Source organism: Accipiter gentilis, chromosome 1, assembly GCF_929443795.1.
Source record: "Accipiter gentilis chromosome 1, bAccGen1.1, whole genome shotgun sequence".
NCBI lineage: Eukaryota > Metazoa > Chordata > Aves > Accipitriformes > Accipitridae > Astur > Astur gentilis.
Window position 1 is genome coordinate 28,504,563 of NC_064880.1, and position 14,184 is coordinate 28,518,746.

The 14,184-nt window shown below is 37.9% G+C and overlaps 1 protein-coding gene across 3 annotated transcripts in view; it reads left to right on the forward strand.

Moving 5' to 3' along the window:
* ZNF385B (zinc finger protein 385B) overlaps window positions 1–14,184 on the forward strand; it is a 175,395-nt gene that overhangs the window by 17,976 nt on the left and 143,235 nt on the right. The gene's annotated exons all lie outside the window — the stretch shown is intronic.

Below are 14,184 nucleotides of genomic sequence, written 5' to 3' on the forward strand. Positions count from 1 at the left end.
TTCCTGCTCCAAATTTGGGGAAAAGTCTTTAAATGTTAAACAAAAAACCCTTTGAATGTTGTTTCTGTAAAATTTAGGGTTCTTAAGTTTCCAATTTTTTCATTTGTGATACTTGTTTGACAGTGCTGAAACAGGTGCTCATGATGCTATTTAATGACTATGCAATTTCTGAAAATAACATTTTGCCTACATTGATTATTTTCTAGAGAAGACTTTGGCTGCAAACCAGGATTTTCCAAGGGGAAGTAGAAAATGTAATTGGAAAATTTGCAGCCATATGTATTTGGAAATTTTTTCTGGAAACTAAGTCCTTAATATCCATTCCTTTACGAGGATGTCTTGTGGGGTCTCTGAACTCTAGTTGTTTTCATATGTGGTTTCCTGTGGCAGATGATGGTGTTTCTGCTGACAGTTGAATTGGGCTTTCTTTGTTCATATCTTACTTAGCTAAGGACTGGTAAATACTTAAAAACAATCAAGTGGCACCTAATTGACTGTTTGGGTTACTGATTGAATTGGCCATTTAGCATAAGCTGAATGAATTACAATAGCTGAGAACTCTCACTGATACTTGCCAGTTAATTGCTATACCTAATGAAACATAATTAAACAAATAAAAAAGAGATTTGTATCTTTTTTGTAAGTATTTTGTTAAATGAACTAGTGATGCCTAACCTTCCTGCTTTTTAGGGATAAGGAAGTATTAACATCGCAATTGCGAAACTGATGAAGCCCCATCTGGAGTTCAGGGAACCGATTTGATTACCGCTAGTGATATGTTCAGACTGAGATGGGTGCAGAGAAGTGTTCTGGTCAGGCAAAAGGAGATCCTGTTTTTTTATGGGGAGACTTCATTAGTCTTGGAAAATAAAGGCTAAGGGAAGGAGGAGGTTGTGGGAACATGGGGGAAGTGGAGACACCTGCCTTCTGATGCATTTATGGACTGAACAGGCCAGGAAAAGAGAAACTTGAAACCAACACTTAGTGTTGGCCTGGAACAAAAGTGGCTGGAGATCACCCTGGAAAACCTTGTATGGCCAAATACAGGTCTGATTGTCAGAGCTTTGTCCTGGCTGAGGTAGATGAGGACTGAAATTGAAGTTTTTTGGTTTTTTGTTTTTTTTTGGTTTGGTTTTTTTTGGGGGGGGGGAGGGGCAGGGGTTGAGTCCTGTGTTTCTTACAGTGATAAAGGATAGCAGCAGTACAGGACTTTATCAAGTGCACGGCTGAGAGAACATCAATGCTCCTGCCTAGCTGCCAGAAATACTGTCAGCTCTGAACATTCAAAAATCTTGTCAGCTCCTAGAAAAAAAATGAAATTGGTTTCTCTTTAATTCCCTTCTAGTTTTTGAGCCTCTAGGGTTCGTATTTTCAGTCATCTCTGCAAGGATTAGAGGGATATTTAAAAAGCTAGAGTTCCTAGGGATTTTTATGACTGCATGAGCCAGGCTTAAGAAAAATGCCTAATACTGCAAGATATAATTCTGAGAGCTAGCAGCCCTGAACTGATGAGTGGAGTGTCATAAGCAAAAGAGACATCAGATTGACAAATTAGTTTTTCTTAAGTGAACCTTTCCAAATGTTTGATGTTTCAAAAGGTCATGTTTGTGATGTCAGCGCAGGAGGCATATTCAATCCACTGGATCTTTTAAGGCAATAAGTGTATTTTAAACTGTCTTTTAACAGAAATTGTTTTCACTTATCAGCTATTCAGCAAAGTATAACCAGGTCAACTGGGTAAGCTAGTGTGAGAGAGCAAGGCCTTCATTAATCGGGGGATCTGTTAGAGGAATTGTTTATCACAAGGATGTTTCGTATTATGAAGTCAACTGTCTATACATTGCAAAAAAAAAGAGTATTTTTTAAAAATTTCTTAATTAATAAAATGTTTAGTAAGTTGAAAAACCACCAAATGTCTCCCAAGGAATGTGACAGCTCAGACAAGGGAGCAAGATCTACTGAAATAAGGTATAGAAGTCTGCTTTACTGCAATCTTAAAGTTGCAAAGGGCTTTGAAAAGTGAATGACTGGAGAGAAATATCTTGAGAGTAAAATGGGCTTCTGAGGGATAACTTCAGCTGTAAATGCTAAAGTAAAAGCTGCTTGTTGTGTGCCTCAGCATTTTCAAGTGCAAAAAATATATATTCTGTTCACGCTTCCATCTTTCTGGGGGTTATATTTATTCAGAGGAGATTAATGGCCAATTTTCAGTGTGACTGCCTTAATCGGAAGTTTATCCCTTCGCAAATTGACGTTTTTACTTTTTATGGGAGCAGTATGCACGAATTTCTGTGAAGACTTCAGATTCATAGTTGTAAAATGAAAGGTGGAAAAATGTTTATATCCCTAAGGAGATGCCAGAATTCTATTCTGTGCAGGGTGACAGTATAAGACTAAGTGTGAATGGTATAATTTTATTTTGTGTTAAATAACTTTATTACGGTATTGAGTTTTAATTACATTTATGATTACATGGACATGTAATAAAGCCATGTGTTTTTCAGGTAGCAGCAGTAGGATGCATAGATTGGTATTTGTGGTCTCTGCAGTAGAGGAAGCAGCCTAGGATGGTTTAAAGCAACTGACAGTTGTAGTAAGTCATTTAAAGAAGAGTAAGGAAACTTTTTGTTAAGACGCATGGAGAAACTACCTTGTACCCCTCATTGCCTCTAGTTCCTTGTGCGGGGGGAAAGGAATGACAAATCCTTCTCTTTGCATATACTTTTCCAGACTTTCTTTAGATGGCCTCTGCTTTTTCTTAAGAGCTAAGCTGTCATTTGGAGGTGACTGGTGCATTCTGTTCTTCTGCCCCACATGGTATGAGTGCTGGAGGAGGTGATGCATTTGTGCTGGCTGGAGGCACCTTCCTTCAGCATCTGCTGCTGGGCTTCCAGGAAGGATCTCTGCTGATGCAGCTGTGTTGGCATGGGCTGTAGCACCAAGGGCTCTATCCGTGTTGGGCCTCCCCAGAGACCTTTGCAATCCCTGTCTCATTACTGTGCAGTACTGACCTTCATGATCTCTCTCCTTTGTACCTTGTTTTTCTGATGTTAATGATTTAAAGGCAATTTGGCCGTGTTCTGAAATTCTACTTCTTAAGCAATACTTTTTTTTTCATCTGTGCAGACAGTGATGTAACCTTTATGCTTGTGCAAGGGGTAGTTCCCTGCCTCAGTGAAAGGTTTTCGTGTACCTAGTAATTTAGAAATGTTCAGAAAAATGCACCAGTGGATGTGTTTTTCTGTTTTCTCTGCTTGCTTTGGATCTTTATCAATGTACAAAAAGAGATTTAATTAGATGATTTAATAAGAATTTGTAGAATTATTTTATGTAGTTTGAGTGCTTAATGGCCCCAGATTGGAGAAACTGCTGTATTCTGTTAACGATCTATAAATGGATATGACAGATGAAGTGAGTAAGAGGAAGTTTACACTGTTTGTAAGGCAGGCAGAAGATGTCACACTAGTTCTTCTTTTTAATTGACTTTTCTTTCCTCTCTATGTATATAGTATGACAGCACATGAGCAGGGGGATAAGAAGAATCTATGGAGATACGAGGGTAGGAAGAGAGCTGGGGCTGGGCAAGAAATCATAAGATGGAGAACAGCTGTCAAAATGATAGCAGTAGAGAGATGCAAGGAAAGGAGGCAGAAAAACCACCCTGCCAGCAAGAAAGAAAACTTCTAAAATTTCTTCAGGCCAAAGAAATCTGTAAGTTCTGGGGAATTTCATCATGCTTCTTGGTCTCGGGTTGCCTCTGAGCTTGTGGGCTGTATGTGCCTTTTGCCACTGATCACAGTGAGAATCCTTTGCTGCTCTCGGGGCATTAGAGGTGGCCCCAGCAGCACATTGTAATTTGTTCTTGATTTACTGCATGTCTGTTACAGTGCAACTGACCCTTATTTTATTGGGCATTTAGAGACCTATAGCCTCCTGACCTGTCTGATCTAAAATAAACTAACCTCATAGGTCTCAAGAAGTCTTATAAACTTGACAGCAGATGGCACATGCTTTTTGTTTAGCCCGGCATATACTATCTTTGTGGGTGGTAACTGCCTTAGGACAAAATCAGCATCCCACCAGTCACCATCTGGGATGGCAGATGATATGTGGGACTGTCATGAATAAGCATTCTGATGTTTGTAAATGTCCGAAGGAAGACACTGCTTGTTAGTGCAGCAGTTGGTATGCAGTCAACACTGCAAGAAGCTCACTTTATGCAGTAATCGGCAAAAGCTGAATTGTGTGCTGTGGGTCCATCTCCATAATACAGGAGGGTGTAAGGTGATTCTTCCATAGTTGTTCATTTTGATGGTGAACTTGAATGACCCCTATTTTGAGAGATCTTTAATCTCTGTTGGTGCTTTTGTGCTAAAAAAATTCTTCTGTTTCTTAGGTACTGTGTTAGAGGTGATGTTTAGATGCCTCTTATTAGATCATACCTGATGCTGATAATGAGCAGCACAAATGCATGCTATACAATGTGCCCTTGCTTTGACAGTATAGTCTGAGTTGATGGGTGAAGGGAGGGGGCGATTTAGACACAAAGGTGTAAAATAACTTGCAAAAGAACATCGCATAGTTTTGTTCCAGACGCAGGAATGGAAATCCACATCTTCTGGCCCTCCTCCCATCTTCCTTTCTCCTAGATGGGGGATGCACAGACAGAAGTGTGAACCATGAGGATACCCACAGGCCACTTCCCTCATCCTCTCTGTCCCTGGCCCTATGCACTTAAGCCTCTCTTCCGGACATGAGTACTTTGAGAAATACTATTTAGACCAGTTTTGCTTGGAAGGGTTGCTTGTCATTCATGTGACAGGCTCTTTAAGTAGAGTATTTTAGATAGTAAAGTTGGTCCTGTAGGAAGCTCTGGCTTGTATCAAGTACAAACATCTTTGAAAAGAAGAAATCTGTGTATGTATCGTGCGATTTGCTTTATACTGCAGTTAAGACATCAGTTTTGTTTTGTGTTAAAGCTTTTTTTATTTGCACTTAGCTAGTCTGTGTATTTGCTGAAATAGGTATGAAGCAACAGTGTAATGAAATGGCATCTACTTTAGTGATTCAAATAGCTGACTTGACTGTTCTTTTTCTCTGTACCTTCAGGATACTTGGCGCAGAACATCTACAAGACTGTGGGGCTTAAAATGCTTATTCAGTTTAGTGCTCTTGGAATTGCCAATGGTTGTTTGGTATGAAGGTTTTGGGGTGGTGGGGGGGGATATGCTATCTGAGTCTTTTCAGGCGTTTTTGCTTCTTAAGTATGATATGGAAATAGTATACTGATTTTATACAAATCAATAATAAAAGGGAAAAAACCCAAACAAAACATCACATGAATTCTTAATTCACATACTACCTTTCAGCTTAAAATTAAAATGTAAAGGTTAGAGGTATGTCCAACAGTTTATCAAACCCAAATTAGATTAATGCAGTAGTACAGTTGCACTGGTTGGAATGCAAAGAAATGAGGAATGTTTGTCTGTCAAATTTGTATGAGCAAATGCACTCACTCTAACAGGCTTTTAAGTGAGGGGAGAGCAAGGTGGATTATCTGCAGCATGGAAGCACATGTGCTATTTCTGGACCAGGGTGTGAAATGTCAGCAAAACCAGCAAAAGGCTGCCACATTTTTTATGAATGGAAGTGTGTATTGTAATGTGAAATAAGATAGGTATTCAGAATGGATTTTGCAGGCAGCAGTTGCTTAAAGCCTGAGGTGCCTGGCAGCTCGAGTTTAGGAGAGGTCTGTGCAAGTCTGTGTGTGAGCAGGAGGAATTAGGGAGTGGCTGTATCTTCGACTGCCAGAGGCCTCTCCAAGTGTGTATCAGCACAAAATATGCTTAGTTCTGTTTCCTTTAAACAAGGCAAATGGGAAGTGAAGGTTACATTCAAGGCAATGCTAACTTCTACCTGGTCTGTTCCTGCAGGTGACTTCAAACTAGGTGATCCACTTGCCTGTTCTTATGGTCTGTCAGTACCAGTGGGATAGTTCTCTTACAACTTGATCGTAAGTCTTAAGTAGTTAATAAGACAAAACTTACGTTATGTCCCTTTACATTTGTACTATAAAGGAACATTGCTTTCAATGTTTTTTTCAGTTCCAAAAGAGAATCAATAGTTTATGTGGACATGACAGTCATGGATGAATATTCTGGGACCATCTTTTTAGGAGCACTTTTAGGGTTGACGTTCACTGCCACTGATCGTGCTTGCAGTTTTGAGCAGGGTTTTCTCTTTGTATTCTTAGTGCTGTCAAGCAAGCTGATGTATTTCAATCTCACGCTATTTCTGAATGTAGTTTGTTCTTTGTTCATGCCCAGCTATTATTTTCTCACAGTCCTCAAAGTTCCTGGTCTTGTGTCCATTACCAGGCTTTATCCTGAAATAGTGTTTTCCAGTACAGCTTATATTCAGCTCCTAGTATTGTCAGACTTAGGCTATATGAACAAGATGGCTGTCTACTACGCCTGGCTTTCCGTTATGGTTTCCTCTTATGTTCAGGTGAATTCTTGATATTTTTAAGAAATGTGGGAAATTAGTTTTGCTTCCTGAGACCGAAGCTTTATTTGCTCCTCAAATGTGATTATGCTCAGCAGGATAAAGCAACAGCCAGGTATAAATACCCTGTGGGAATCTCCCATTATGTCAGTGGGTTTTGATCTTTATTCGTGCAAGTTCATGCCTAAAACTTTTTTTTAATAATTAAAATAGATGCTTCACTAGACGTACCTTACATCTTGTACCAGTTCTCCAATTAGTTAAAAGCCATTTGCTTTACAGTGGGTATTGTTATCTTATGTTTTAAGAGATGGTTCTCTTTGATGATCTTGAGATGATTTCTACATCATTTTTCTTTTATAAGTTTGTTTTCAGCTCTTCTGAGTTCTAAAATCTGGTGGAGATGCATCTAATTGTTTTTATGTTATTCAATGTAGATGTTTTTTTGATGGAGGAATACAAGAGGAGTCCTTTGATTTAAAAGAATACTTGGATACAATACTTTGAAAGATAGAATTAAAAAAAACCAATCTAGCAACTGTGTAGAAGTCTGGAGATTTAGGACATAGTCTTAGAGAATTATTTTAGAGACAATATAATTAAATTTATTTTATCAAATTAGTAATTGATAAGACAGTTCCCTAGTCTCTAGGAAGCAGATTGTGAAAATGAGCAACATTGGGAATACACTTAAGAAAACTCACTTTGTTAATTTCTACTTGGAAAAATTAAGCCTTTTTTAAAATTTTCATCTACTTTTCCGAGGAGTTGCTATTAAAATTACTTGTACTTCTCACATGTTTAACCTTTAAAAGCATCCCACCAATTTTTTTTTAATTATTATTATTTTTTGCTGACTGCTTGGCATTTTGGCATATTGAGATGTTTTAATCCTGGCCTTAGTCCAACAAAGAACTAATTTAAGTCTGCCTATATTTCTGTGGTTTTTTTTTTCTTCCTTCATGGGTGTTGCTTTAGAAATACAGAATATTTGGGGTTTAGATCTTTGATAGAAAACTAGAGTTCCTGGATGAAATAAGGTGTAAATATGACCCAATAATGATAATCAGTGATGAGGTGTAAATATGACCCAATAATGATAATCAGTGATGAGGTGTAAATATGACCCAATAATGATAATCAGTGATGAGGTGTAAATATGACCCAATAATGACAATCAGTGCTGTTTGGTATGTTGTGGACTCTGTTTATGAGGACACTAAAACACAAAGACTGGACTGTGTGGTACTTGGTTGTGTTGCAGAGAACACACTGGGGTGGCAGTGTGGTTATTGGGCATGTTGTATGGATTTATTCAACAGACTTGTTGATGGAGAAAGCTAAGGGAGCTGAGTAGCCATTTTCCTGGCAGGTCTGTTCTCTCTGATTGATAGATTTACACATGTGGTAGGGGAGGACAAAAGTCTGAGATGACGTATACAACCATGTGTTGGACACTTTGGGCATCTAGATGTTCTGCTACAATTAGATAAGAGTACTTAAAGTAGAGTGCAAGTTAACTGAAGGTAAGTAATGACTTAATGACAGATTCCCGAGCAGAAGGCACCAACTTGTCAAATGGTTCATCAAGCAAAATCATGTTACGATAATGCTGGAAAACTATCTGTTGCTCTTGAAGCATAATCCAATATATCTGTCTGGACTTCAGGCTTGATTAACCTTCTTGGCAGCAGTCAGATATGTTATGTCAGGTGAGGATATATCTCTTTGGCAAATAAGTCGATGTGTAAATCTATTCTTGTTAAGAATGCCGGAAATCTGTGAGTATGGGGGTTAAAGAGGAAAGGATCTACTTTATAATTAGAGCTAGCTACAAACATGGGCACATGCAACTGCAGTCTGTGATAATGTAAGTCAAGAGTGATTTTATTTATTCCAGTTTAGCTGAGCTCACAGTATAGTACAGTAGGTCTAACTTCAGGTTTCCTTAACATGGACAATTTCAAGGCTGGTAGAACGAAGCAAAATACTACCTGAATGTTTTCAGTTTTCTGAATTACCTTGTACTGAACAGCTAATGTTTGTGTTGTGAAACAACCATCTGTTTTTGTAGCTTAAAGAGAATCTTGTTCAAATGTTAAATACTCTAAAATGTGTTAGTGAAGAGGCTGTCAGCCATTTGTCATACTACACCATTCAAAACTTTTTGTGGACAGGAATAGCACGCTGACTTCCTATTCCTCTTCGCATTGATAAACCGGCATCAAAATACAGGCTAAAAAATTACTTAACCCAGTTTGGTCAGTGTGCCATGATTAACTGATTATTCTTTACCTGTCACAGGAATAAAAATGTTATTTACTTTTCTGAACCATCCAGTTTTTACTGTAACTTTAAATTAAAACATTCTATGTGCATTGTGAGCAGAGATGAAAGAAATAAGGAAGAGTGATCAGATGTGTATGGATGGGTAATAAATAGTTTGACAGGTGGAAACATTGCAGAATATGATGTCTCCTTGAGGAATTTCAGAACAAGATGAAGATCAAACATGGCAGTTCTCTGTTTTGATTTGTACTGAAAGAAAGAGGAACACATCTTCTGAAAGAAAGCTGGTCCCTTAAACATATGGGGGATTTTTCAAGGTTGGCTTCAAAATAGTCTCTAGTGCTTTTTTAACACTGTAGGATACTGCGTACAAGGCTCTATGCATATGCTGTTCACCACAGTATCCCAATAGAACTTGTTGCCCAGATGGTGCGAACCATATGCCTCTTGATAGTTTATCTATGTTTGGGAAATACTATCTAAAAATATAAGAAAGGTCATAAGACTCCTCAAAAGCAGCTCTAGGGAGTTTCTTTTAAATAATGCTCTGGAGTTATTCAAGCTGGTTGTCTGAATGAACCTTTTTGGAAATGTAACAATATAGAAAGCCAGTTAATTTTTATATTGGTTCCTGTGTCTTCCATAACTCATTTAACTATTTCCAAAGGCTACATGAGAAAATTCTCTTTGCCCATATGTAAGTTGTTAAAATACGTTTTCTATTTTGCTTACCTGGCACAGATCCACAGAGGGATGGCAGTCTAATTACATTTCGAGCACAGTGGTTCTTTGAAGTATCAACTAATTAGGAATGGTCATTGCAAAAGTTTAGACCAGCACTCAGGAAAAGAATGCTTCATGTAACCATCACAAATTCATTAGGATAACCAAAGCTTATTTCCTTTGAGTAAAGATTTGCACATTCTCACCTACAGCAGTGTACTATATATAATACTTCTTTGTAGCTCCTCTGAAAGCACAACTCTGTTTAAAAGTAAATTAGCTAAATTGAAAGGCTAATTGCCTTGAGCTTCAAGTACAAAGGATGTCCATGCTTAGATTTCTTTGCCAGCTGCAAGAGGCTGAGAAGATGTGGTTTCAGAAATCCTAACAGGGTATCTCATGACACAGAAGAATTTTAATGTGGTGTCATAAATCACTAATTTATTCTTGCTCCAGTATTGCTTGCAGAATCTATTTGGATAGATCAGTTCTGTGTACTGGGGAGGAAATGTGATGGGGTGGGGACAATTTATTTAGTCTGGTGACAGCTTATGTCAAATACCTGAAAAGCTCTTACACTTTCCTTGCTTCCTCTTGTGATTTTGATCAGAGTAAAAATGAGTATATCTGGTTTGAATCAGAACTTACTGTTGCAAGAGAAAGAAGCAGACTTTCAAGTACCTGTGAAAGATGAATAGGACATACAATCCCTTTACCGACTTAGATTTTTCTAGAGCATTTCAGCTGGATGTTTTCTAACATACTTGGATGCTCTTTGTTTCCTGCTTTTTTCTTTGTTTCATGTTCTCACCTTTCCATTTTTAATTGCATCTGGGCCTCTAAGTCGTTGAGTAAATACAACTACAGTGATATAGCACTACCTTTGTAATGTGTGTGTAACTCCAGTATGATTGACAAAATCATGTCCTTTTTGTATGGGACATTTTAAGTTGTGGATATTGTTGTGTATCAGCTGCTGCTGAGATTTGGCTTCTACTGTGCTGTATCCAGGTTACACAAAAGTGGGAGCTTGCAGGATTGATCTATTGTATTTTCCCTGTATGATAATTTCCATCCTTTTTCCCTTTTAATTAACTCATTTTTTTGTCTTAAACCTACTTCTAAATACTTCACAATCCCATCTATATTACTCTAAATGATTTTTTTGATTTTGCAGAATGTAATGATCATGTAACTTCTCTTTATTCTCAGTTCACTGACTGTAGTCCTAAGTAGCTGCTTCTGTTACATGATAATGTTATTGAGCTGTGTGTAAGCCTGAGGAACAAAATGGCCCCATTTCATATCTGACTCCTGGTGGGTAAGAGTAAATACCATCCAGAATTCTTCAAAATCTGTCTGCAGTGAAAAGCTCTTTTTGAAGGGAAAAGACACTTGCCAGATGCTTGCTTGCATGAATTTGAGCAACTAGGAAATGTAGAGAACAGGAGGAATGCAAAAGTTTTTTGGTTTGTGTGGTTTTTTGTTTTTCGTTTTTTTTGTTTTTTTTAAATTACAATTTAATATGTATGTACAAGTTTCTTTCATAAAAGTGTAAAGCATTCAGATAGCTTTCTAAAGAAAGGTTACCTCTTACAAAATAAATTGCATTCATGGTGACATTCTTAACACTGACTCAATGCAGAATTGTACTTGTTCTGTATATTCTAGAGCCGGGACATTTCAGCAGAGATGTTTAAAGGTGTGTTTTTCCAACCCTATCTTTAAAGAAGAAAGGAAGGAGACAAAATTTTAAAGACAAATGGGACCTTTCATGTAATAACCTTTTTATTTTTTGAACAAACAGATACACCACAAGAAGTGATCAGTTATGGTAAAAGCTGTATTACTGTGTGAAAGATTTGCATACTGTAAAAGCTCGGTGGATGTTTGCCACCAACGTTTTCTTCTTAAACACTTTAGAAGAGACTGGACAAGGCTTTTCAAACACAGATGATTTGCTGTACCAAATGTTCAGGTACCTCAAATCCCAGGAAGACGAGGGCTGGGATTTCTGTGTTGGAACAGGCAGAGTTCTGAGTGTTAGCATGGTTTGGTCTTTGGCTGCATGTACAGGTCCTGTCCAGCGTTGGACTGGTCAGAGTATGCTGCTGCGAGCCCTGCTAAAGCAAAGGTTTAAGATGCCTAGTGCAGGTATTTTTTCAGAAGGGCTTTGCATCTGCTGCTCCCATCAGTTGTTGTGAGGTCATTGCTGCTTATAATCAGGTCACCTTTTAATTTAGATGCAGAGCTTTAGGCAATCAGGGTTATTTTAAAATTTCAGCTTGTGGTTTTTAATTCTTAAATTAGTAGCAAGAGATTGCTTTAAGGACTCGTTTGTCTTGTGTTAATGCAACTAAGATGGTACTTTGTAGTAAAAGTGTGTTTAAAACTATTTTGTTTGTAAAAATAAAAGTGAACCTTGGACAGTAGTTTCTTTTTCTTTGTCTGAACGTTAATTTTCTTTCTAGACTGGCAGCTGGGATGCCTTAGGGTGTAGGTGCAGTGTTTTGAGTCCTTCCTGTGCTCAGTTGTTCTTTCTGGGTATGTCCATATTAAAAACATTTTTGGTCACATCAGGAGTGCACTTTTGAGGCAAGTTCTCTGATTTTCCCCACTTAACCCCGCTTTGGTTCATATTTCAGCAGTCTCAGACTTTACTAGTTGAGAGGTTTTGTTCCTTCGGATGAAAGTAAACCAAAGGGTGCAGTCCAAATGTGTATCTTGTGCTGCCATGATAATGGGCTAATGCAAACCTCCTTTGTAAGGTTCTCATGCTGTTACAGGTACTCAGCAGAGCTGTCTGCTCTATCAGTCTGCTTTCCGGTCCATGCAGCTTCCTAATGCAGATGTTTGCCTCTGTCACTTTTAAATGTATCCAAACTACCTGAGTTTCATTAAGATCTTATAGATTATTGAAATAATTACTGAATTATATTTTTTTATTATTATTCGGTTTCTGCAGACTTATGAGATTTCTGACAAGCCAGGATTTTTAAACTGTTACCTATTTTACTATTAAATAATTATGTTTGTATGTTTATAGCATCTAAAACAACGTAATATAAAAATACTTTTGTTTCAAAACCTTTTACTTCAGGGAACAAAACCGACAACAGCACTGTTGAAAGAAAAATATACAGAAAACAAAGGGAGTAAGGGAAATTATTTATGGTTTAAAAAATACATTTAAAAGTAACAAATACTAAAGCTCTAAGCAGATTAAATTTTCAGATGAAAATGTCATCTAAGCTCAGCTGAGTTGAGGATCTTGGTTGCTTGCCTTGAAATATGATACTTATGCTTAAATGATTTAGTGTGACAGTGTCTAGCCTAGGTTTGCAGGATCACTAGTATTTTGTTTTTAAAAGCAATAATGTACCTGTACCCTACAATTATTTTTAATAATTATTTTTTGGTTTAATATTTGATGTGATGTATATCTTAATGAATATATTGTTTATTTGAAGACAGGACTGTCAGTTATATGAAACAAATATATGACTATGAACTCTGTTTATCCAGTATACTTGATCAGTGAATCATGCTTGAGGAGGATTCTGTACAAATGCTAAAATTTTAAGCATGGGCTAGGATTAGGAATGTGATTAAATACTCCATCCCACCATATAAATGACTCTTTAACCTATTTCTGAGTTTTTTCCTTTACGTACCTGTGCCAAAGAACCAAACAGACTTTCTCCTGGTAATATACTTGTCTGGGTAATGAGAGGAGTATTCTAGTATTGCTTGTGAATACTACACAGTTTTGGGGAGGTTTGCTATGACTGCTTTTGTGGTTTCTTTTGTGTGTGTGGAGTTGTGGTCTCTCTAATTCCTCCTGCCTAACAGGGTGGTATGTGTGCACAAAGATATCTTTGCTTCTGAAAGCTGAACATAGGTGCAGTCTTGCCTGGAAAGAGATGCTCTTCTGCACAGCTCCCTGAGCCAGCTGTCAGCTGATCCAGAGTATTGGGGGGGGGGGGGGGGGGGGGGGCGGAGAATAAAGTGTAAACAGAAGTATTTTCTATTTGAGTTACCCTGGACCCTTCTTCCCCTTATAAAGAGCCCCCCCCCCCCCCCCCACTGGTTTACCAGCATGCATTAAATAAAATACCCCCCACCCCACCCCCCACCCCACCCATACGTATAAAACTGTTCTTTGTGCAGCTTGTTCATTTATCATGATGAGGTTTTTATTCTTAGGGACAAGTGCATATTTTGGGCTCTTGGATTGTTGCTCAGGGACTGTCATTTACTGTGTATGTGTGTAGATCCCACAAGACTAACTTACAGCTGGCATTTCTCTGTATAATAATTTTAATTGTGAAGGTATAGATGGACTACTATAGACAACATCTTAATGGTTGTATGAAGGCTGAAAATTTGGGGGGATATAAAAGTGGAAAGTATTCATTAGTCTCACTTGAACATTCTGCTGTCTTCCAGTGTTTCAGTAACATCTCTTGTCTGCATACTTTTTGTTGAATAATTGTACTTGAGGCAGTGGGTACTGCTATGGGCACTGAAAAGTGAAAAGCTCTGGAACCAGTGTTTAGTGAGGCCAAGGAAATGTATTTGAAAATAATCTTAACCTCTGCTAGAGATGCGCAATAATAAACCTGCTTTAAAATAGAGAGCTTGCAGAACAAAATAATGAGTTGTTTT